This window comes from Carcharhinus amblyrhynchos, chromosome 6 (assembly GCF_965287045.1).
Source record: "Carcharhinus amblyrhynchos chromosome 6, sCarAmb.v2.hapA, whole genome shotgun sequence".
Taxonomy (NCBI): domain Eukaryota; kingdom Metazoa; phylum Chordata; class Chondrichthyes; order Carcharhiniformes; family Carcharhinidae; genus Carcharhinus; species Carcharhinus amblyrhynchos.
This window is the reverse complement of record NC_137329.1, coordinates 46,735,232-46,761,315: the sequence shown is the minus strand read 5'-3', so window position 1 is coordinate 46,761,315 and position 26,084 is coordinate 46,735,232.

Here is a 26,084-nt window from a genome sequence, read left to right as displayed (position 1 = left end):
GTGTAACATCCAACAATGGGATGATGAGTTAACGAGTATAACATTTTTCAGGGTAAAGTGCCATGTCTATTGTCTATCTTTTCACCTCAAATGACTCTAGATGTCATATGATGAGTACATGGCAGGCATTGAAAAATTACACTTATAATTGCAAGGCCATCACAAGGATGTACTGGAGAACCTTTGAGAAGGAGTGAGCAATTTTAAAGTTTTTTTTATTCATTGAAGGGATGTGGGTATCCCCAACAAGGTAAACAATTTTTATCCATCACTATCTTCCCTTAAGGCTCCATCTCCAACTGCTGCAGTCCATATGGTGATGGTCCTCCCATAAATGTTGTTAGGCAGTGAGCACCAGGATTTTAACCCAGTTACAATGAAAGGAAGACAGCACATTTCCAAGCCATGACAGTGTGTGACCTGAAGAGGATTTTGGAGGTGGTTATGTTCTCAAGCACTTACTGTCCCAGTTCTTCTAGGTGGTAGATGTTATGGACTTAGAAAGTATTTTCAAAGAATCAATGTTGAGTAGCTGGAGTGCATTTTGTAGATGGTACATACTGAAACTGTGGTGCACAATGATGGAGGAAATGAATGGTTAAGTTGGTGGATAGGGTGCAGATTGCTTGCCCTGAATGGTGTTGAGCTTCTAGAGTATTTGGAGCTTCAGCCATCTAAAGCAAAAGGAGAATATTTAATCACATTCCTGACGTTGCTTGCAGGTAGTGGAAAGACCTTGAGGAGCCAAGAGATGAATCACTCCCTGCAAAATATCGAGCCTCTGATCCAATCTTGTAGTGATTATGGGGTATTCATATGGCTGGTCCAGTTTCTGGTTAATGGTGACAATGGTAATGCAATTGAATATCAAGAAAGATGGTTAAGCTGTCTTTTTTGGAGATGGTCATTTCCTCATGCTTGTGTGACAGGAATATTACCTGTTACTTATAAGGCCAAACCTGGATAATGTTCAAGTTTTACTTAAGCAGGCAGGGACTACTTCATTATCTGAAAAATTATGAATGGAACAGAATACTGCAATTATCAAAGAACATCCCATTAATGAGCAGTTGAGGATGGCTGGGACTAGGACACTACCCAGTGGAACTCTGGCAGTGATATCCTGGGGCTGATTGGGCCCAAACACCCACAAACACCTTCCTTTCTGTGGCATATGATTCCAGACTGTGTAGAGTTTTCACCCAGTGCGCAATTACTATTTTTCTCAGATTTCTTGATGCCATACCTGGTCAAATACTGTCCAAGCCACTCTCATCTCATCTCTTAAATTTAGCTCTTTGTACATGTTGGACCAAGGTTGTATGGAGATCAGAGTCAAGTGACTCTGGAGGGTTCCAAACTGAGTATCAGTGAACAGATTTATTAGTGAGTAAATGCTGCTTGATAGCACTGTTGACAACACCTTACATAATTTTGCCAATGATTAGGAGTAGGTTGATTGGATAACTGACATGGATTGTTTTGCTTACGGTGGACAGGATTTACCTGGGCAATTTCCCACTTCGTTAGATATCTGTCAGTGTTGTAATTGTACTGGAATAATTTAGCTCGGCATAGCCAGTTTTGGAGCATAAGTCTTCAGCACTCCAGCGGGGTTACTGTTTGGGTCCACTGTCTCTGCCGTATCGGGTGGACTTAGCGATGTTATGTGAATCAAATTGGCTGAAAATTGACACCGATGAACATGAGGACCACAGGAGAAAGCCATGATTATCCCTTTGATACTTCTGACTAATGTTGGTTGCAAATGCTTCAGCCTCTTCTTTTACATTCAAATGCTTGGGATTGCCTTCATAGAGGATGGGAATGTTCAGGGAGCCTCCTTCTTCAATTAGTTGTTTAATTACCTACCACCATTCATGTGACAGGAATTCAAAAGTTTGATCTGCTTTGTTGGACACAGTTTGTTTGTAGCATACTGCAAAGCTGGCAGCCAGAAACAACAGCTGAAGAAACCTGGCCAACTCTAAATGATGTGGAGATGCCAGTATTGGACTGGGGTAAACACAGTAAGAAGTCATACAGCACCAGGTGAAAGTCTTTATTTGTAGCAAATGCCTCTGGCTTTCGGAACTGGTTGTTCCTTTGTCAGTGAGTTGGAGTTCTGATCACAAGCAGGGCATATAAAGACACAAACTCAATTTACATGAATAATGATTGGAATGTGAGTCTTTACAGCTAATCAAGACTTAAAGGTACAGACAATGTGAGTGGAGAGAGCATTAAGCACAGGTTAAAAAGATGTGTATTGTTTCCAGACAGACTTTAAAGGAAAATGCACATAAGGACCCCTCTGGGACCTGAACCTAAAATCTATTGCAGATTCTCTTAATGAAATGACAATTGTACCCCTAGACCAATGATCCAGCAGACCTAATTCACTTTACACTCTTTTGTCTACACCATTGAAACAAATAAATTTACAACCCCTTAATGGGACGTATAAATAGGTTTTGATAATGCTTTTGCCCTGTTTGAAGCTGGGGACCTTGCACATTGTCCACCACCATTCATGACTGGATGTGACAGGGCTGAAGAACTGTGATCTGACCTGTTGATTGTGGAATCACTTTGCTCTGTCACTTGCTGCTTCCACTGTTTAGCATTCAGATAGTCCTGTGTCATAGCTTCATCAGGTTGACATCTCATTGTTTAGGTATGGGATTGAGGGAATAAAAAGGAACAGCAGATAGCATGGAGGACTGTTTAACAGAGAGAAAATATAGAGTAGGGATAAATGGGGCTGGGATTTCAATGATTTACAATCTCTACTAATAACTTCAATGAGGAGATAAGAATAATGAATACAACTTTGATGATGTTACAAAGCTAGTTAGGAATGTCAGCGGAGACAAGGACACAGATGCTGTGTGAGTGAACATCAAGGTGACAGAGGAAGATTAAGTTTTTTAGAGTAATTAGCTTGCGCCAATTTAAATATTGAAATTTGAACTTACATCTGATTAGCAGGCCTGGGACTGAAGTCTCCGGGCCCACTCGTGTCTACTCTCTTCCTGCCAGGAGTGGTTCCGTCTAGCAGGAATTACAACTGCTCTCCACCAACAGTGAACAGGTGACCCAAACCTGCTGGAGGGAAGAGGCCCCCTCAGGAGATTGGGGGTAAAGGGGGGGGGTGCACCCTGGGCAGTGCCAACCTGGCAATGCTAGCTTGGCCTCTTGGCACTGCCCAAGGGGCAAAGTGGCACTGTCACTTGGCATTGGGCAGTACCAAAGAGGAGGGGCTAGAGAGGGTGGGGTCTATTGGGGGGATTGGTGGGAGACCTGCTGTCACTCTGTACTGGGATTGGTGGCAAAGGGAAGGAGGGCACCAATCAGGGCTGGCTGTTCAGGTGGCTGGGGGGGGTGGGGGGGGGGGGGTGGAGGCTGCTGAAGGCTGCGGCAGGGGGTGGGGTTGGAAATGGTTGGGAAGATTGGGGTTGGTCTGTTGTTGTGGGGGGGGGGGGGGGGGGCGGGGTATTGAGACTTGCGGCTTACCCAGAGAAATCCGGAAGGCCAACGATCAGAGGTGGGGGGAGGGGGGTGGCGGTGGCGGTGGTTGTGGTTGTGGTGGTGGTGGTGGGGGGGGGGGGGCGTGGTGCTGGAGTGGCAGCAATGTGGGATCGCAGGGCTGGCCAGCGATCAGGAGACCAGCAGTGCAGGGCCACTGCACATGTGCCGATCTTGGCTCTGACAGATCGACGCATGTGCAGTGGCCCGTTCAGCACTATGCAGCCAGCTTCTCCAGTGGGAGAAGCATTTCTACACAGTTTTGGTCTCCAAATTTAAAGAAGGCTACTTGATTAGAAGTGGTATATCAATTGTTTCCTAGAGTGAGAGGGTTGGCCCACGATGACAAGCTGAGTAAATTGGGCCTATACTTTCTGGAGTTTAGAAGAAGGAGGGGAAATTTTATTTGAACATTCAAAATTCTGAATGGGTTTGACAGGTATACACTGAGAGGATGACTCCCCTAAAGTATAGCCTTGGGATAAAGGAGTGATCATTCTGGAGTGAGATGAGAAATTTCTCCAACGAATTATGAATCTTTGGAGTTTCTCCCCAAGAGAGACAAGGTGAATGCTCCAGCCTTGAAAATATTCAAGACTAAGATAGACAAATTTTTGGTCATAAGATGTGAGAGCATGCAGGAAAGTGGAGCTGAGGGAGAAGGTCAGCCATAATCATATCCAATGGCAGAGCAGGCTTGAGGAGTCATATAGTTTACATCTGTTCCTATTCTTACATTATGCTTTGGTGGAATTGAGTTTTTGTCAGATTGTATGGAAAGGTATTGAATACCATTGTCCATTAGATGAGACAAGCAATTATATAGGGTGTCATTTATTACACTGTAGTTTTGATAAGTAAAATGTTGCAAGGCACAAAGGAGCATTAACAAACAATATCTAATACTGAAACATCTAGGGAGAGATTAGAACAGGTTACTAGAAACATAGACAAAGAAATAGGTTTGGAAGAGCACATTAAAAGAGACTGAAAGAAATAAAAAGATGGAAAGCAACTCCAAAGTTTAGGATTTCGGCTGTCAATGGTCAAGCAGTTAAAATCAGCCATATGCAAGAGACTCCAACTGGAGGAACACAGAAATCTCGAATAGTTGAAGGGCTGGAAGAAGTTGCAGAAACAGTGAGGACCAGACTATGAGGAATTTGAATATAAGAATGAGAATTTTAAATTCTTGTCTTTATTGGAAGGATAGCAGATATAGTTCAGCACAGGGCTGTTGGTTGTATGATATTTGGTGTGACTTAGCACATGGAAGGAACAGAGGGTGGAAGGTAACCGGCTAGCTAGGAGATCATAGAAATAGTCAAGTCTGCAAGAAACCAGATCTAAGGGTTCAGCAACAGATGAAGTGAGGCAGCAACAGAGATGGGTAATATTACAGAGGTAATAGTAGGTGGTCCTGGTGGCGCAAAAGCAGGTATGGAATTGAGAACTCATCTAAGAATTAAATAAAACACCAATGTTGTTAACGTTCAGTTTCAGGCTCAGCCTCAGACAGTGGTCAACCAGAGGATTGGACCCAATGGTCATAGGGTAGATTTTTTGGAGGCTTCTAATGGTTTCTGTAGTAAGACTTTGGAAGCTGCATGAACCTGATTGTATCACTATTCAAATCCAGTCCATGAGTGAATGAAAAGGTGATTTATGAGAATTCCTGATCTCTGAGCAATCATTTGTAAAAAATAAAAGGGGTGATTCGCCCAAAAAAATTGTGTGTCGAAGTCACACAAAAACTGAAGTAAATCACGCTGTTTCTTTCAGTGGGGGTTTCAAACTGAATCTCCCACACTCTGTGCACTGCAGAGGGCACTAGCATAAATCACACGAAAATCCAGGGGCTGAAATCAGCATGCTGAATGGGCCACCTTGTATGCACCAATCTCTGGGAGATCGCTAAACAAATCCATCCTGCATTGACATCGCTGGCCTCTCAATCCCCCACAGACATTGCTGGCCTGATCACTGCCCTCTCACCACCATGCACATTGCTGGCCTCTAACCCCTTTCCTCCCCAAAAGAACATTGTTGATTTCTCATCCCCTTCTCTCCCACAAGAACATTGCTGGCCTCTCACTCCCTTCCCCCCACAGGAACATTGCTGGCTTCTCACCCCCTTCTCCCCCACAAGAACATTGCTGGCCTCTCCATTCCCCATTGACCTGGACATTGCTGGCCTTCCCATCCCCTATTGACCCAGACAGGTCCCACACTGACCCGAAAATCGTGACCTCTCCCTCCCCCACTGACCTGGACATTGTTGGCCTCCCCATCCCCCAGTGGCCTAGACATCGCTGGCCTCCTGATCCCCCACTAACTCAGAAATCGCTGGCTTCCACACCGCACCCCCCCAATCCCCACCACTCCTTCACACATGGAGCGCTGTGCCACCATGCACACCCTCTGCCTGTGATCATTCCCCTTATTGAATAAGAGCCTTGAACATTGCATCCCCTTCCCCCCTGGACATCGCACCTTGTTGAGTTCACCCAATCAACACCTTTGGAGATGGCTTACCCATCGCCTTAGCACACAGCTGTCATGGACACTTCCTGGGTGGCGTGCACAGACCTGCATGATGATCAGTCCATGATCACAGACAATTTGAACATTAAGTGAGTGGAACCCCTTCTTTTAATGAAAGATTGCATCTCACCCCACAGGGACCGCAGGCGATGTGTGTCCATCCAGTGTCTCCTGAACAAGGGACAACCCAGCAATGGCAGCAAAGCCTGAGGCCAAGCCTCCTACTGTGTCTGGCCAACATCAAAATGGATGTATTGGCCTACCCAGGCTTACAAGGCATCTGTGAGCTGATGAACATATCTGTGGACAGAGGCCTGCTGGGTTCCACAAATGTCCCACTGGGTGACTGGAACTACCCTGTGACATAGAATTTGAGTACTGTCATCATCTTAACTTCTGTTGAGAGTGGGTGGTCTCCCCTCCCCTTAAGGGCAAGGTGTGGTAGGACCTCATGCAAGGCAGAGCCGGCGACAGCACATGGCCTCCAACAGGCCTTCAAATGACCGCCTGGTCCTCTATTGCCCTGGCCTCCGCATCCTCCTTCTCATGGCCCCCCCTTTCAGGAGACTGCTCTCCCACTTCATGGGCATCATTGGCAGCCTCCTGCCCTCCACTGCCACTGGCTGCTCCTGGAGTGGCCTAGGTATTCCTTCTACCTCCTGACCATCCTTTAATTAAAATGTTACTGGTTTAGTTAAAGTTTTGCCACCATGATGACCAGCTCTAGGCCAATAAGTCCAAAAACTATTCTGTACGGTGGAGGTTAGAGAGACAGAGAGAGATTGATTGACAGTGTTACAATGCAAACTTTAATCCCCTTTATCACTTTGTAATCTATTAAAGTGTTCAGGGAGGTGTTTAGTTTCATTATAAAGACCTGACACTTGTTTTAAGTGAATAATTAACACATTATTTTGTTCAACCAACCAGGAACTTTAACTAAACCAGTAACATTTTAATTAAAGGATGGTTTGACTGAAATGCTGTTCAAATAAAGACAAGGACCATTCAGTAATAAAATAGTAATAACAGAATGTTAGTCATTCTCAAAATACTATATGCAACCAAGTCTGATGGCTTGGAAAAGATTTATAGTTCTTTGGTAGCTGTCTGCTGTCTGTAAGCACTATCCGATTTGGTATTTTCACTGGTTAGACAGTGAGTTATCTTATCACCCATCTGAAGCTACCAGAGTTAAGAACTAATTGCTCCAGTTGGTCTAACTGCCCTTAACTGCCTTTAACTGCTTTCGCTGGTCTGGGCCTGCTCCTGGTTGAACTCCTGGTTCAGCCTCTGGTGGAACTGAAGGCAGTTGAGTTCCTTTTTATATTCCCGATGACCTATGCATCTACATCAGAATTGGTTTGATGCTCTTCACAAGAGCAAATTCAAATCTGATAGGATCCCTTTAAATGAGTGTTTTCTTTAAACTCATAGGCTGTTAGTTGAGTGTCTTCTTTAAACTCTTAGGCTAACAAAATGCAAAAACCTGCAGAGCCGCTACTAAGTTAACCCTGAGATTTGGTGCTGAAAACAAATGTTGCAACTTAGAGTCAATGTACACCTTGCATTTTAAATATCTCAGCATTGAACAAAACAAGCTTTTAAGGGGACCATGTACTATTGTTCCCCTCTATTATTTTATACTCTTTACAGACATTCTATACTTCTTTATAAACTCAACTTCAGAACAATAAATACATGTCATTGTTTATACTATCCCAGCACTACCCCTCTCCCTAAAACTCCAGTGCAGTCCCACACCACACCCCATAGCCAGAACAATAGAATATACCAGTGGCTGACCAGCACTTAGTAAAGGACTCCACCCCATGGCACATCCCAGTGGCTGCAGACAGTAGTCTGACCAGTAGTCAGTAAAAGACCCCACCCGAATGGCATATCCCACTGGCTGCAGACAGCAGCCTTATCAGCACTCAGTAAAGAACCCCATCCCATCCTATAGAGACAACATGCAACATCCCTGGGCCTAGGGACAGCACCTTTAGATCTCCAGGAATTTCCCCACACTAAGGGGAAATTTTCCAGCCCCTGCCTCCAACTTCCCATGCAGTCTGGGGGCTGCAGCCCCATAACACTTACTTCCTTACTCCTGCTTAATGCTGCCACGCCAGGTCCCAGCTTTTACAGAGCTGTTGCAAACCCCACCAGCGTGACGTCATGCCAGATGGATAGGAGACGCTAGTGTGGGGGAGGGGGGTAGTGGGGGGGTGGAATTTAGTTGTGGACTCACTAATGTTATGAAAACCTATGGTAATGTATGCAAATCGCCGCCACACTGATTTCCACTGACGCTGAAAAACTTAGGTTGGGAAACGAACTGAGGCCTGGACACCTAGCGTGAATCTTGCAATTTGGCCACTGATGTTTCCTGCTCCACTGTGCTACTCGATCAACGCAGTGGGATGGGAGAATCGCCCCCAAAGATCTTTGATGATGTTAGGGTATACTAAAATGATTTATAGCTAATTATCATAAAAATGGGATGGATGCTAATGTAGGCCTAACACCAGTCCACCTTTCAATCTAAGAGTCTAATTTACACTGTTACACAGATATGAAAATTTATACTTCTTTGTTTTCTCAGCTTTGTTTAAAATATTTGTTCACACACTAGATGGCAGCAGAACTCCATTGCTCGTGAACTAACAGACTAGCATACAGCACAAAGATGTTGGGAGCCCTCTCAGAAACTTAATCAAAAAGAAGAGCATGACAGATTAGGAAGGCAAGACAACACAAAGCCAGGATTTTATGCTCCTCCCTGGTGAGCTCTGAGGCTGAGTTGGGGAGAGGAGCGTAATATTATATGCACATTCCCTCCAGGACTGGGCCCACCCAGATCCAGACACAATTTTAGGTTGGGGTAGGCAGGGCCTCGAAAAGCCTGCCCAAGTCCCCATTAGAGCCCTTAAATGGCCATTTAATGTCTGGTGTCTTATATTCTACCCTCCATAAATCTGAGGAAATCAAAAACTCTCTTGTCAATGTGTTAACTCGCAAAAGGATACATTCAGATATCACCTCTGTTCTCACTGACATACAGTGGCTGAAAATCAAGCAACATCTTAAATTTAAAATTTTCAGTTTCATTTTCAAATCCAGTATGTCCTAACTCTTCCCTATCTCTGGATTCTCTTCCAGCCCCACAAGCTTCTGATGTATTTATGTTATTCTAATACTGGTCTTCAGCATCTTGCTTTTAATTGTCCCACAATTAGTAGCTATGTTTTAGACTCATTATTCTCTAAGTTGTAGAATATCCTTCCTACACCTCTCTACACTTTCCTCCTTTAAGACTCCTTTAAAACCTTTGACCAAGCTTTTGGTAATTTGACCTATAGGTGCAATTCTACCAGCAAACAATGCAGCGAGCCGGGAAACTAGTATGCAACACGATGCTCAGCTTCTAACTTCAACAAAAATGTCAACCAACCACACCATTCACAGGGCAGAATTTTATGAGATTTTTTCTTAAGTGTTCAGCTAGTGTGAAAATGGGAAAGTTTCTGATCCATTTTTCAGGCGAGTTTTCACCCCCAATCTTATGCACTCTGTCTCTGAAATTTTGGGCTAGACCATTTCTGGCCACAAGAGGCATTGGGCAAGGTTTAACTGCCAGACAGCCAGCAGTTCAGATCAGAGTCACAAATTGCGCGTATGCAGAAAAAGTGAAAATAAAGCAACTCTCCTGTTAGAACCCAGATACAAACTTCCCCTTTCCCCCCATGGCATCGGAGCCCCCCCAACCAACATTTCTGACCTCCTTACCTCCAGACCCACTTGCACACAACTCCCTCATCACTCCCTTGCCCCAATGGCTGCCTGACATGACCCTCTATGTCCCCGATCATCTCAGAAGCACAAATTCCACTCCCCACCACCCCATCAGCACACTTCCAAGTGCTGATCTGGTTTCCCACCCACGGTAACAAAGCAAACTGCTTTAAACTCAATGGAATGCTCTAACGGGTGCCTGATTCACCCAAACTGCATTCAATTGATCTGCCCTAACAAAGGACAACTCCATTAAAACTCCAAGGATGGACAGATAGGCAGGCAATCCAGGAAGAAATGACCTCCAGGAGGTCAGCAGACAGATTTTCTGAATCTGACCTGGTCAGGTTCCTGGAGGCAGTGGAGACAAGGCTGGACACCCAGGCTTCATCCCAGCAGGACATCATCTCGGGGAAGGGATGGAAACATAGCCTGGGAGGCTGTGGCTGCATGTGTTAGTGCCAGGGTACTGGCTGGGAGAATTGGAAAGCAATGCTAATAATAAATAAATGACCTAATTCGGACAGCAAAGGTGAATGTTTAACCTCATCCAACATCTTTCCCCTAAATGACCCTAAGATCCCCCCATCCCCAGTACCCTATATAGAACATAGAACGCTACAGCACAAACAGGCCCTTTGGCCCACAAGTTGCGCCGATCACATCAATACCTACCAATCCATAGACCTATCTATAACCCCCAATCCCATTAAATTCCATATACTCATCCAGAAGACTTTTAAAAGACCCCAGCGAGTTTGCCTCCACCACCACTGATGGCAGCCGATTCCATTCACTCACCACCCCCTGAGTGAAAAACTTACCCCTAACATCACCTCTGTACTTGCTTCCCTGCACCTTAAATCTGTGTCCTCTCGTAGCGACCATTTCAACCCGGGGAAATAGCCTCTGAGAATCCACCCTATCTATTCCTCTCAACATTTTATAAACCTCTATCAGGTCACCTCTCAACCTACGCCTCAACCCAGCTTCCTCAACCTATCTTCATAAGGCATGCCTCCCAATCCAGGCAACATCCCAGCTCCCTCAACCTATCTTCATAAGGCATGCCTCCCAATCCAGGCAGCATCCTTGTAAATCTCCTCTGCACCCTTTCAATAGCTTCCACGTCCTTCCTCTAGTGAGGTGACCAGAACTGCGCACAGTACTCCAAGTGGGGCCTGACAAGGGACTTTCAACCCTGACCCCCAAGCATCTCCCTTCTCCCCCTCAAGAATATCACAGCACTTGTCCTCTCAGGGTCACCTCCAGATACCCTGCAGGACTCATGCTATCAGATTTTTCATGGCTCCTTCTGTTCCCACTGCCCACAGAAGATAAGTGCCCATAACTGCTGGGAGAGCGCAAAGACAGAGGGTGATGAGCCTGACAACCGAGTCCTCATTTGAGGAGTGGGTGCTGGAGCTTGCTGGAGAGGAGAGGATGTGGACGATAAGTGATGGCATGGTTGGGCTGGAGCACTTGCCAATCCTCCACTTTATGCAAAATGCAAAAACAAATAAATTGATGTCTTGCCAGCTTTGGGCAGGTTCCTGTTTGTGCCAATTTCTTTTCCATGGTAATGCGTGAATGGGCGTGAAAACGGGTGCCATTTGGGTTAGCTGCTTTATGCCTGATTTTATGAAATTTTCTTGCCACTAAACAGGTGCAACGAGGTTGTAAAATTCCACCCTATAAATCTGTTTGCGCCAAACAGTTTACTATGCTCCCAGCCCCTTTTCAATGGCGCAAACTGCTTTGTGCCCAGAAAGGGCACAAAGCTCATTAGCATGCGTATGACTGGATTTCAGTATTATTAGTTCAGTATGCATGCTTCCCTCCTCTTGGATGCTTCCCACCACTCCAGATGTCATGCATGCACGAATTAATATTGTTCTTGAAAAGTGTGACTCTGGCATAGTGGTAGCGAAGAAGAGTGAGGAGGTGAGTACTACCGACTATCATCTTCTAGGATAGGGAGGGGGGTGGTCGGCTGTTACCATGGTGCAGGATGAGGGCTTGTATGGGTGCAGAGGACTGAGGGGGCTCATGCTGCTCTGAGAATCCTGTGGTCAGAATTTGCCGCTGGCTTGGAGTTCATGTTGCAGGCATTCCCCCTGGCTACTCAATGACTCTTGAGGGGATTCATATGAGGTTGAGTTCTAACTCCATTAATATCACTCTGGTTACCCTGCCATCTGTCTGCTCGACATGTTCTATGCTTTATTGCACATTTCATCCTAGGCCCCACTAACAGTAACAAGCAGCAGGTCTGCAACTGTTACCCAATCAAGAGATGCAGGTATTAGCATGGCTCCCCACACTGGGTAACTCTGCAGTGCTCCCTATGATGGTCATCCATTACAAAAAAGACACAAGGATGCATCTCCACTGTCTATCTGAACTAGTAGTCATTCCTGGAAGTTACTGTACCAGATGTCCAGGTGGCTGCACTCATGTCCAGACTTAAGAGTTCCCATTGGGGACCTCCTCGCAGCCGACTTTATGCTCTCCTTGCCTGCTGGGTTGAGGATGTGACAATGGTATGCACCCCATTGAGGCAGCACCCGGCACCGGAGATGGTGTTGGATTGACAGTATCCAGGCTCATGGGGACATGGATTGCTGGGAGGGAGTGAGGGCCTGAGATGCATAATCTTACGGACTCTCCCCCCTCCCTCCTTTGGATTGTGTATTAGAGCCAGCAGAGCTGTGAATGCTACACAGAAGATAAATAAAGGAATTCGAAGTTCAACAAAATTTCCACAGAGTCCAGAAAAAGGAAGTAAAGGGGAAGGAAGCCCCAACAGCAAGGAGAGGGAAGAAAGAAAGAGGAATAAAGGCTGTTGCTGTTATAAGATTTGGGTTGACAATGATGGTATAGCAATACAAGAAATACAATGAAAAATGTCTGAGCAGCAGAACAAAGTAATCAATCCTAGGCACTATGCATAAACATTAATTTGTTTACAGAACAACTAAAGCTGACTTAAAATGCCATATTAGATGTGCTTTCACTATTAACTCTATCAATTAAGTATACAAAAGTAGGGAGGTTATACTTCAGTTGTACATGAGCCTTGGTGAGGCCATGTCTTGAGTACTGTGTGCAGTATTGGTGTTTTTATTTAAGGAAAGATGTAATTGCATTGGAAGCAGTTCAGAGAAGGTTTCCTGGACCAATATCAGGAATGGGCAGGTTATCTTACAGGGAAAGGGTGGAGAGGTTAGGTTTGTATCCAGTGGAGTTTAGAAGAGTAAGAGGTGACTTGATCAAAACCTTTAAGACCCTAAGGTGTATTGACAGGGTAGATGTGGAAAGGATCCTTCCGCTTGTCAGAAAATCTAAAATTAGTGGTTGCTCATTTAAGACAGAGATGAGGATTTTTTTTTCTTCCAGAGGGATGTAAGTCTCTGGAACTCTCTTCCACAAAAGACAGGGGAAGCAGAGTTGTTGAACATTTTTAAGACGGAGCTAATAAAATTCTTGATTAACAAGGGGATAAAAGGGAGTAGGGGGTTGGGCAGGAATGTGTGATTGAGGTTACATTCAGATCAGCCATGAATGGCGGAGCAGGCTCGAAGGGTCGAGTAGCCTACTTCTGTTCCTAATTTGTGTGTTTGTACATATGTACACCAAATTGCATTAAGTTATCAGTAACCTGCTACTGTTCCTGGCCAGGTGGTCAAGGTTTCAGTAGGGGAACATGTGGCAAATAGTGACCACAATTCTGTTTACTTTAGGATAGTAATGGAAAAGGGTGAGTGTTGTCCTAAGGGTAGGGTGCTAAATTGGGAAAAGGCTAGCTATAGCCGGATTAGGCAGGAATTGGTGGCCATTGATTGGGAGAGGATGTTCGAGTGTAAGTCCACGTCTGGTATGTGGGAGTCTTTTAAGGGACATCTGATAAGACTGCAGGACAGACATGTGCCTGTAAAAAGGAAGGATAGGAAAGGCAGGGTTAGAGAGCTGTAGATAACCAGGGATATTGAGGACTTGATCAGAAAGAAAAGAGAGGCACACATTAGGTCCAGGCAACTGAGAACAGAGAGAGCTCTGGAGGAATACACAGAGAGTAGGAAAGAACTCAAGCAGGGATTTAGAAGAGCGAAAAGAGGTCATGAAATGGTCTTGGCAGATAAGATTAAGGATAATCCAAAGGCATTTTATTCATATGTTAGGAACAAAAGAGTTGTTTGAGAAAAAATCGGACCTCTCAGGGGCAAAGGAAGGGCATTATGTTTAGAGCCCAAGGGAATAGGGGAGATCCTGAATGAATACTTCATTCACAAAGTCAGTATTCACAAAGGAGAGGGACTTGTTGTCTGGGAGTGTCTTAGAGGGAGTTGTTGACCCATTGGAGAAAATCTCCATTACAAGGGAGGGAGTGTTAGGTTTTTTAGGGAACATTAAAACTGATAAATCCCTGGGGCCTGATGGCATTTATCCCAGACTGCTCAGGGAAACAAGAGATGGAATAGCTGGGCCTCTGATGGAAATCTTTGTCTCTTCTTTGGACACAGGTGAGGTCCCAGACGATTGGAGGATAGCAAATGTGGTACCGTTGTTTAAAAAGGATAGCAGGGATAACCTGGGTAATTATAGGCCGGTGAGCTTGACGTCAGTGGTAGGGTGGTTGTTGGAGAGGATTCTTAGGGATAGATGTATCCGCATTTAGAACAGAACAATCTCATTAGTGACAGGCAACATGGTTTTGTAAGAGGGAGGTTGTGCCTTACAAATCTGGTGGAACTTTTTTGAGGAGGTAACAAAAACGATTGATGAAGGAAGAGCCGTGGATGTCGTCTAAATGGATTTCAGTAAGGCATTTGACAAAGTCCCTCATGGCAGGTTGGTGAAAAAGGTTAAGGCTCATGGAATACTAGGACAGGTGGCTAGATGGGTTGAGAACTGGCTTGGTCACAGGAGACAGAGGGTAGCCATGGAAGGGTCTTTTTCTAGCTGGAGGTCTGTGACTAGTGGTGTTCCGCAGGGCTCTGTACTGGGACCTCTGCTATTTGTGATATATATAAATGATTTGGAAGAGGGAGTAACTGGTGTGATCAGCAAGTTTGCTGATGACTCGAAGATGGCTGGACTTGCTGATAAGTGATGAACAGTGTCGGACAATACAGCATGATATAGACAGGCTTGTAAATTGGGCGGAGAAATAGCAGATGGAATTTAATCCACATAAATGTGAGGCGATGCATTTTGGAAGAAATAATGTAGGGGGGAGTTATAGAATAAATGGTAGGACCATTAAGAGTATAGGAACACAGAGGAACCTAGGTGTGCAAGTTCACAAGTCCTTGAAGATGGCAACAAAGGTGGAGAAGATGGTGAAGAAGACAAATGGTATGCTTGCCTTTATAGGAAGGGGTATAGAGTATAAAAGCTGGCATCTAATGTTGCAGTTGTATAGAACGTTGGTTAGACCACATTTAAAGTACTGCATCCAGTTCTGGTCGCCGCACTACCGGAAGGATGTGGAGGCCTTAGAGAGAGTGCAGAGGAGGTTTACCAGGATGCAGCCTGACATGGAGGGTCTTAGCTATGAGGAGAGATTGGGCAAACTGGGGTTGTTCTCCCTGGAAAGACGGAGAATGAGGAGAGACCTAATAGAGGTGTATAAGATTATGAAGGGTATAGATAGAGTGCGCAGTGGGCAGCTTTTTCCCAGGTTGGATGAGAAAATCATGAGGGGTCATGGGCTCAAGGTGAGAGGGGCGAGGTATAACTCAGATGTTAGAGGAATGTTTTTTTACACAAGGGTTGTGGAGACCTGGAATGCACTGCCAAGTAGGGTGGTGGAGGCAGACACACTAGGGTTGTTTAAGACTTACCTAGATAGGCACATGAGCAGACTGGAGATGGAGGGATACAAAAGAATGTTCTAGTTGAAGATCAAGAGCCTCAGGACGTTCCTGGGAATTAATACATTCCTATCGGCCGTCCAACAAATTTTAAGGCTCACCTTGTCACTTACGTTGGAGCTATTGGGGATCTTCCATTAATGTCTGTATAGCCTGTTGTATGTCTATTGATATTTATTGATGTCTCCTTTTTACATCCACAGATGATTCGGTCCACCATGTTGGCCAACAAGGGGCATACACTTGGTGGATCGTGCAAGGGTTGCTCTTGGATGTTGCTTTGAGAGTTGCCTAGTGCTTCACGTCCATTAGTGTACGCTTAAACTGGACCAATTGACAGGCAACACGACAGCTCAGTGACTATCACTGTCTGCTCTGCAGTTACAGGGACCCGGGTCGGATCTCCAGCTTGGATCAATGTCTGTGGGAGTTTGCACATTCTCCCTGTGCTTGCGTGGGTTTTCTCTGGGTGCTCCGGTTTCCTCCCACATCCCAAAAACATGCTTTTTAGGCTGATTGGTGTCAATAAATTGTCCCTGAATTGGATCTCCCTTAATCTGGCACACATATAATTCCCTAAATTTGCAGCCCTTTATTGTGGAGTCCACTAGAGGTAAACAAAAACGTCGACGATCGATGAAAGACTTGAATAAGGCACTCACTGAGTGTTGAGATGGGCGGTGCGGGCTTGTAGGGCTGAAGGGCCTGTTTCCTGTGCTGTGCTTTGTTCTTTGTTCATACTCGCCATGTCATCCTAAATCTAGTTCCCTTTCCTTTAGGAGCTTCTCAACAGTCAAGGCTCCCGAAAAAGTCATCTAGGAGGAGGAGATCCATCACTCTCAAGCTCCAGAACAGAATTAATAACCTGGCTATGTTCAAGAGTGAGCTAGAAGGGGCTACACATAGTAAAACATCAGTACTGTTGAGTAGCAGCAAGAACTGATGATGAAGATAGCTCAAGACAGCTCCCTACAAGTTGTGTTCCTTTTCCAGCCGTGTTGAGCAAGACTGGAATATGGGATTCAAAGCCCCAACAATGAATATGAAACATGTACATGGCTAAAAGTAGGCAGGATTCTGTTTCTAGTCCATGTGATACTATTTCAAAGGGTATCACTCTGCAGTCACCAATAAGAGATGCTGCTGCTGTATCTTCAAGACAGGAGTCAATGCTCACAACATTTACAGCTTTTATGTTAGTTTGAACATTTGCTATGTAGACTCTTCGCTCAATCATGTGCTCTGCTTTAGAGAGGAAGACACATAAGAACATAAGAACATAAGAAATAGGAGCAGGAGTAGGCCATCCAGCCCTTCGAGCCTGCCCCGCCATTCAATAAGATCATGGCTGATCTGTCGTGGCTCAGTTCCACTTTCCCGCCCTCTCCCCATAACCCTTAATCCCCTTTCTTATCAAGAACCCATCAATCAGCTTCTTAAAAATATTTAGCGAGGCAGCCTCCACCACTTCAACGGGCAGAGAATTCCAGAGATTCACCACCCTTTGAGTGAAGAAGTTCCTCCTCAACTCCGTTCTAAACCGCCTCCCCTTTATCTTGAGGCTGTGCCCCCTAGTCCTACTGTCTTTTTTGAGTGGGAAGAGTCTCTCCACCTCTATCCTATCCATCCCATTCATCATCTTATACGTCTCAATGAGATCTCCCCTCATTCTTCTAAACTCTAACGAGTACAAGCCCAGTTTATTCAGCCTCTCCTCATAGCTCAACCCCCTCAACTCCAGTATCAGCCTAGTAAACCTCCTCTGCACTCCCTCCAAGGCCAAAATATCCTTGCGCAGGTGCGGCGCCCAAAACTGCACACAGTACTCCAGCTGCGGCCTCACCAACGCCCTATACAGCTGCAGCAAGACCTCCCTACTTTTATATTCAATCCCCCTTGCTATGAAGGCCAGCATCCCATTCGCCTTCCTGATCACCTGCTGCACCTGCAAGCTGGGTTTTTGCGACTCATGCACAAGGACCCCGAGGTCCCTCTGCACTGTCGCCTGCTGCAGTTTTTCGCCCCGTAAGTAATAGTCCTTCCTACCATTCTTCCTACCAAAGTGGACCACCTCACACTTGCCAACATTAAATTCCATTTGCCATTTCCTGGCCCATTCGCCCAGCCTATCTAGATCCTTCTGCAGACTCTCCACACCCTCCGCACAATTTGCCTTTCCCCCAATCTTGGTGTCATCAGCAAATTTCGACACCCTACACTTGGTTCCCTCCTCCAGATCATCTATATAAATGGTAAATAGCTGAGGCCCCAGCACCAACCCCTGGGGCACCCCACTAGTCACCAACCGCCAATCCGAATAGCACCCATTGACCCCCACTCTCTGTCTCCTATTTGACGACACCAATCTTGAAGAGGCAGATTGATGGAGAAAATGCATGGGAGCTTACAAGATACCATTCATCTTCTCCAGTTTGCTCTCCTGAAGATGAATGGAAATGCTGAGTGGAACAGCATATTTCCCAACGTTCAGAACATTACACAACTGCTTTTTTGCCAGCTGCTCAACCAATACTAACCATAGTGCCACAAACACAGGCCAGACTGTCCTCACTGTAAACATAGTGCTGGAGTCTGGAGATACAAGTGGGGCTCACTTCCATTGCCACTATAGCCAGGATTCTACTTTTTCATAGGGTTCCATAACCCACTGAATGAATGTTTGTGTCAAGTACTGACACTGAATCCTTTTCTGATCACTAGTAAAATTGACAAAAGTTGCCACAGTTCCAGTTGAAGCCAGCTGCAAAGTACTGCCTTATTTATTGAAACCATCTCTTGTGGTGGGATTTGAACCGGGTTTGTGGTTCATCAATTCCATGACCTAATCCACTAGAATTTTGATGAGCCCAGTAGAATTACCAGTTATTGGTCACCGCCAGTAAAATCCATTCAAAACCAGAATAAAACCAGCTCCTGCAAATTCAGGTCAGTTCAATCTTGAACTGGTCCAAACTGTATTTTCCTTCAGGGAGTGGAATACTAATCCATTGGGGAAGGAGGTCTCATTGACCCTGTTCTCTTTTGATTTCATAGACATTTTATGGGATAGGCAGAAATTCTTTCTGCTTTAAATCTCAGTGAAAACCAGATGCCAATTTTCTTTGGGGCAGTATTCTAGGTCTTGCACAATTTTACTCCCCACAGCATATTGACTGATGTCAATATTGTGTCCCCAGAACCCAAGATATTCTGAGCTATTTGCCAACTAATTAAAATCAAGCAGTTGTATACTTCACTGCATGTCTATCCGCAGAAATTTAGAGTTCAGAAGGACAACATTTAACCCATTGTGCCCATGTTGGCTCTTCACTAGGGCGATTAAAAATTAAACCCACTGACCTATATCTTCCTTCACTTTATGTAAATATAACCTGGGGTGGCACACTGGTTAGCACTGCCGCTTCACAGCCCCCAGGTGCAATTTCAACCTTGAGTGTCTGTGTGGAGTTTGCACATTCTCCCTGCCTGAAAGGGGTTCCTCCAAGTGTTTGGGTTTCCTCCCCAGTCCAAAGATGTGCAGGTTGGTTGGGTTGGCCATGCTAAATTGCCTTTAGTGTCCCAGTATGTGTCGGTTAGAATGGTTAGCCATGGGAAAAGGGGTTATGGGGATAGGGTGGGGGAGAGGGTAAGTTGCTCTGTCAGAGAGTCAGTACAGACTTGATGGACCAAATGGTCTTTTCTGAATTGTTGATAATGATTGCTATTTCTTAAATTCCTTTTTTGAAGTCCTGAAGAGATTAAATGTCTGAGGTTGAGCTGAACTTGGGCAGATAGCCTATACCTTGATGGGATAAATTGTTCTTTCATTTTGAATGCTTAGCTGTTTTCATTACTAAGATTTATCATTGGAAACATATTCTCACAGATTCAAAGAAAAACACAAATATATTGTTCCAGTGAAACTAAACTCTTGTTTTGATGAAAAGTAAAGCCCAAAACATGAATCTGGCAATTCTCTCCACAGTTGTTGCCTGAGTGTTTCCAGTATTTTCTAAGATGGATTCTTCACTCAAGACAATGATTTACTAAGAGGAGAAATTATTGCTGGATGGGGCACAAAATTGGACTACCACACTGCTTCTTTCAGAACAACTCATACTGACAGCAGCACCTGAAAGCAGTCTTGGGAATACAGTACATAATTACTAAATATTTTGATGACTAACAATAATTAACCTGTTTTTGTCAATTAGTCTGATTATCTCAAGCAACACAAGCACAGAATAGCATACATTAATAACTATATGCAGCTGGTTTACATTATCAAACTAACTGTACTGAGCAATAGCTTGTGCCAGTATTATGGAAAAACCCTAATAATACACAATTGGCACAAAATTAAACAGAACACAGGAATTAGGAGTGGGTTTAGCAATTCAACCCTTCGAGCACAGTCCTCCATTTAACATGATCATGGCTGATCTTATCCTGGTCTCAACTCCACTTTCCTGCCTGCTCCCCAAAGTCCTTTATCCTGCTTTTCATCAGAAAACATATCTAGCTGTTTCTTGAACCTGTTGATTGATTCTGGCTCCACTGCACTCTGGGGTAGTGAGTTCCACAGATTCACGATCCTCTGAGAGAGATAGTTTTTCCTCATCTCAGTTATAACCTCTCACTCTATTGGCAGAATTTTCTCAAAAAAAAGTGTCAAACTTTGCAGCGAGGTAAGTAACACGAATATACAGCACTTTGTGCAAAACAGGAGCCATCATGAGGTGTACACAGTATACTGAGAGATTTCCTGTCACTCCCCCTCCCCCCACCCAGCATGGCCCCTATCTGTGCACAAGGTTGATTTCACTGGCAAAACAATGCTGGTAAGATCACTAGAGGCAAGAAACAGGACATGAACCCAAATTTTCCTCTCTCACCCTATCTTACCAGCCTGCCACACTGATCAACCAGCATGGCAAGCCGGTATGATTGTGCTCTATATCTACAACCTCTTAATTTAGACTGTCCCACAAGGGGGAACATCCGTTCAACATCCACTTTATCAATCCCCTTAGCATTTTATATACCTCAATCAAATCCCCCCTCAGTCTTCTGAACTTAAGTGAGAACAAGCCCAAGCTATTCAACTGCTTCTCGTACGATAGCCCTTTCCTTCCTAGAATTAATCCCGTAAACCTCCTCTGAACTGGCTCCAATGCCACCACACCCTTTCTCAAGGAGCCCAAAATTGGACACAGTACTCTAAGTGTGGTCTCGCCAACGTCTATAGAATTGTAACAACACTTCTTTACTTTTAAAATCCAGTTCTTTTGCAATAAATGCTAAGATTCCATTTGCCTTTCCTGTTATATGCTGCATACCCACTTTCTGGAAATGCCTTCAAACAACCTCCATTTTATATATATATATGTATGTTTTTGTATTTGTTTATGAGAATGAAGAGTTTGGACTTTTCGATGCACAACCAAATTATCAGTGTGGAGAGTATCAAAATTATTGGCTAGAAACCAGCAAATTAATTACTTGCTAAATGAGTTGAATTTGGTCAGAAATGTTAACTTAAACACTAATTCAACTGATAACGTAATGCCATGGTGGATGGGTTGGCCAAATTCATAGTGCAAAATTTCATAGTACTATGCTGGTAGGTTTGCAGGTGGGCATGCCAATAATGTTCTTCAGGTGTCCTTCCTAATCTGGCCCTGACCTGTCCACAATTGTACTTGGGGAGGGCGAGGCTTAGTGCAGCATGCCCACTCTTGCACCAGTTGAGAGTCTGAGGTGTCAATTTATGAGGTGCTTCCTGCCTGGCCTCAATTTGAGGTTGGCAGGAGGAATTCTGGGTTGGGATGAGGAGTAAGCCCAGCAGGTGACCGTTCTCAGGACTCGAGCAGAAGTGGGGGGCCTCTCTGAAGGACTCCCTTTGCATATCAGGCACCTTCCCTCTACTGTTCCAACTCAACTCCCAACCCTAGTCTCTCCATCAAGACCCCCAGTCACCTCTCCCCACTCCTCATCTTCCCTCCTCATTGTGTCCCCCCGCCTTTCCTCACCACCACCACCACCTCCCACCAATACTAAACTGGTGCTGGACTCCAGAAACTGGGGATTGTGTGTAACCCTAGACAATAATTTTATGTGCATGGTGGACCAGAAATGGCTGCATTTCATGGACTTACATGAAATCTATCAACCAAAGCAATATTATGTTGGCCGGCCACTTAAAATGCCAGCTAGCAGGAAATGAATCTGAATGTAGTCAGCGAAGCCACGAGCATGGCAGGCGCCAGGTCCAATGCCAGCTTGAGGTTTAAAGGTAGCTGCCAGAAGCCACTGAAAAGAACAGAGGAGGCAAAGGAGGTCTGCATCATGGCAGCAGCAGCACCCGGAAGCCATTCAGGGTGGTATGGTGCGCATAGTGGCACAGTGGTTAGCACGGCTGCCTCACAGCACCAGGGACCCGAGTTCGATTTCTGGCTTGGATCACTGTCTGTGTGGAGTTTGCACATTCTCCCTGTGTCTGCATGGGTTTCCTCCAGGTGCTCCTGTCTCCTCCCACAGTCTGAAAGACGTGCTGGTCAGGTGGATTGACCCGAACAGGTGCCGGAGTGTGGCGACTAGGGGAATTTCACAGTAACTTCATTTCAGTGTTAATGTAAGCCTTACTTGTGACTAATAAAAGAAACTATAAAAACTTTAAACTTGAAGTGCATAACAAGCCCTCAGGCTAACTAATGCACCTATCCAGAGCCAACAAAGAAAACTGCCTTTGACTGGACAAACTGGAAGGACAGCTTTTTTCAAATTTAAAATGACTGGACTAACTGTAGAACCCCTGGATATCTCCTTTAGGATCCCAGTGTTCCATGGAACACAATTCAGGAAACGTTGCTCCACATCAATATATTTGAAACTATGGAAAAGAAAGAGCCTGGAAAGAACTAAAAGCTTGTTATGCGTCCGATAGAAAGGTTAAAAAGAAACCCTTTTAGTTCGTCCATAGAAACAATCCATAAAACAGAGGCAGGAAGAAAAAGAGCAACATTGATGGATGCTTTTGTTACACCAGAAAAAATAAGAGAACTTAAAGTTCACCAAATAAATGATTGATCTTAGAGGGAGAGAAGGCCGCTATAGCCTCCTCTCCCTCCACTGAGAGACCATGGGGTATAAATCTGAGCTGCCTACTGCAGGTTTCCACGTGGAATATTGTACTTTTTGCACAATCCATTCAGTGTCACCACTTTAGAATAGCAAATGCCAGACAATGCACCTGCACAGATCCAAAGACCTTGGGCTGAATTTTATGGCCATCAGCCAGTTAGTAAGGTTTTAGCAAGGAGGTACATAAAATGTGATGGGTGACTGGCTCACCACCTTTCTGTCCGTGCCAATCTATACAGCATAATACAGAATGGTGGGTAAGGTCCTCACTAGTCTGCCTGTCCTATTGAGGCTTTTAATTAGCCAAATATGGAGCTGCTACTGAGGGGCTAATTCTACCACTGCCGCCATCATACAGTAGGCTGCAGAAGGCAGATGAAAGTGGGCAGGCTGTTTTTTCAACAACTCTGGTGAAAACACAGGAAGGAAGTGGGGTTACCTCCTTTGGAGGGTGCCCTTTATGTCTCAGGGGACACACCGTTCCAAGATGATACCCCCGCTTTGTGAATTCTCCTGATTTTCAAAACCCAAACCTTCATCCTTTCCCAACCTTCCTTGAGTGCCTGATCTAGCACTGCCTAATGGACTTCGCTGAGTCCGGTATTTCAAAACAGATTCCTTAAGTTTACCCCTAAATTTGCCTTATAGTTATAGTATGTTCTGGATACAAAATTTTGTCTTGATGTGCTTGCTATCATCAAGTTTATTAACCACAAGCTTGTTCATAAAAGCACTACAGTAAAGTTTCTTGAGTAACTGGAGTATCACAGGTTGAATGCAAAAGTACCTCAGCCATTCAAAGATAAGGGATAATTTTCCAACTTTGCATTGCCAACAAGGAGTTTCACCCTGAAGAGTGCAAATTGGAAGCCGTCTCTATAATGTAATTTTGAACCATGTTTTGTTATTTGCCAGAGACACACATTTATAAAGGTAGAATATATGTAACTGGCCTTAATAATTCATCAAAGAATCATGATTAAACAGCAAGGGCTCCAGCTCTTCAGGCAGATTTCCTAGCTTATGTCAGTCAAATTTATCTTGCGGATAGGCTCATAAGATTAAATATTAATTATTTGTAAATTTGCAACAAATCAAAAGCCTCTAAAATGACAATGGGAGGAAAGTTTGATCCTTAAATGCTTTGACTATGCTGATATCCTGGGAGTAGGCAGCGCCATGGGACACCACTTACATGGTATTCCTCCATGATGTCAATGAGGAGAGTTGTGAGGGCCGTGCAGGTAGAGGCCCTTGGTGCTTTCTGCCTTGGGGAATCAACATAGTCTGAGTGGCGCACTACAAATGAATGTTCCTCCCAATAGAAGACAGATGGTAGCAGGGGAAGGGTGTTTTTCTGAATGAAGATTTGTAACCAGTGGTGTTCTGCAAGGATCAGTGCTGGGACTTCTGTTGTTTGCAATATAGAAAAGAACGTGGAAGGAAAGGTAGCTGGTCTGATTAGCAACTTTGCAGATGATGCAAAACTTTTCCCAGGGCAGAAATGACAATTACAAGGGGGCACAAGTTCAAGGTAAGAAGGGAAAGGTTCAGCAGACATGTGCAGGGTAAGTATTTTACACAGAGGATGGTGGGGGCCTGGAATGCACTGCCAAGTGAGGTGGTTGAGGCAGACAGGCTAGTGACATTTAAGACTTATCTGGATAGACACACAAATGGGGGGGGATAGAGGGCAGTTGTTCGAGATAGGACAATGTGATTGGCACAGGCTCGGTGGGCTGAAGGGCCTATTCCTGTGCCATACTGTTCATTGTTCTTTGTCACATGCTCGAAAATACTATTAGGACCAAGTGAATTTTGAAATTCTGGAACATTCTCTAAAAGCTTATCCATAAAGTGCCATTTTCTTGACCTGCAAAATTAACTTAATTTTCCCACACATTCTGCAATTAATATTGTTTGAATAATATTTGTAGTTGTACATATCAAGCTTAAGGCAGATACTGCTGAGGAATAAAATGCTTTTCAATTTTGGAACTCAGTGGGTGAAATTGGATTTGACCAGTAACACAAAACAAAATGAATCATAGGAGGAGGGGTGGGGACACTCAGAACCATTTCAGGGGGACCTGTGCTAATCACCATATTGTTTAGGGTGAGAGCTGAGTTATTCCATGCCTATTCCATTAATATGTAGAATGGGTAGATTGTGACATCAGTTAGTTGATTTGAGCCCAGCCCACCATTTTGTACTTCACCATTTCTATTAATGCTGTCTCTTAAACACACACAACTGAACATACACACGTTACCACAAAAGCACCCACAAGCATAATTTAAAGGCAACACCAGACCCCTTCCAGGTTAGTTGCTTTTGACTGTCCACTTACTCTTGCAAAATTAGTGCTAGTACCAGGCTGTTGGAGGAGTTGTGAAAAGTCAGTTAATTCAGCAGTTAAGTATTCCAGGATGTTGTGTACTTCTGAAAAGCCACTATTGCTCCCAGTCATGGAGCAAGAGTTGCAGTTCCCCTTAGACTGACATCAGAGGGAGATGCCACAGAAGCAGTAGAGAAGAAAAGCTGCTCTGAGAGGGAGGAAGCGGAAAAGGACACTTGGCAGGAGCCCTTACCCAGCGAGGCTCTTTGGAAAGTACTGCTCCTACCTGCAGTGTGTTGGTGATGTCTTGGTAGGATGTGACATCTTAAAGATGCTCATTCATTATCATTCAAGTGAGATCATCTTGATACCAAATGTAAAGGTGATCAAGCTAGGAAGAAGGTAGAAGCCTACCAAGCAAATCAGGATGTGGAAATGCTGGCATTGGACTGGGGTGGGCATAGTAACAAGTCTCATGATTCCAAATAAGCCTGTTCGACTGGTTAAAATCCAACAGGCTTATTTGGAATCACGAACTTTCGGAGGGCTGCTCCTTCCTCAGGTGAGCGGAGAGTTGGGTTCACAAACACAGCAACTGCAAGATAATGGTTGGAATGCGAAGCTTTATAAGTAATCAAGGTACAACAATGTGAGCGGAGAGAGGGATAATCACAGATTAAAGAGGTGTGAATTGTCTCAAACCAGGACAGTTAGTAGGATTTTGCAAGCCCAAGCCAAATGGTGGAGGTTACATGTAGTGTAAATGCACCCAAGATCCTGGTTGAGGCTGTCCTCATGCGAGCAGAACTTAGCTATCAGTTTTTGCTCGGTGATTCTGCATTGATGTGTGTCCTGA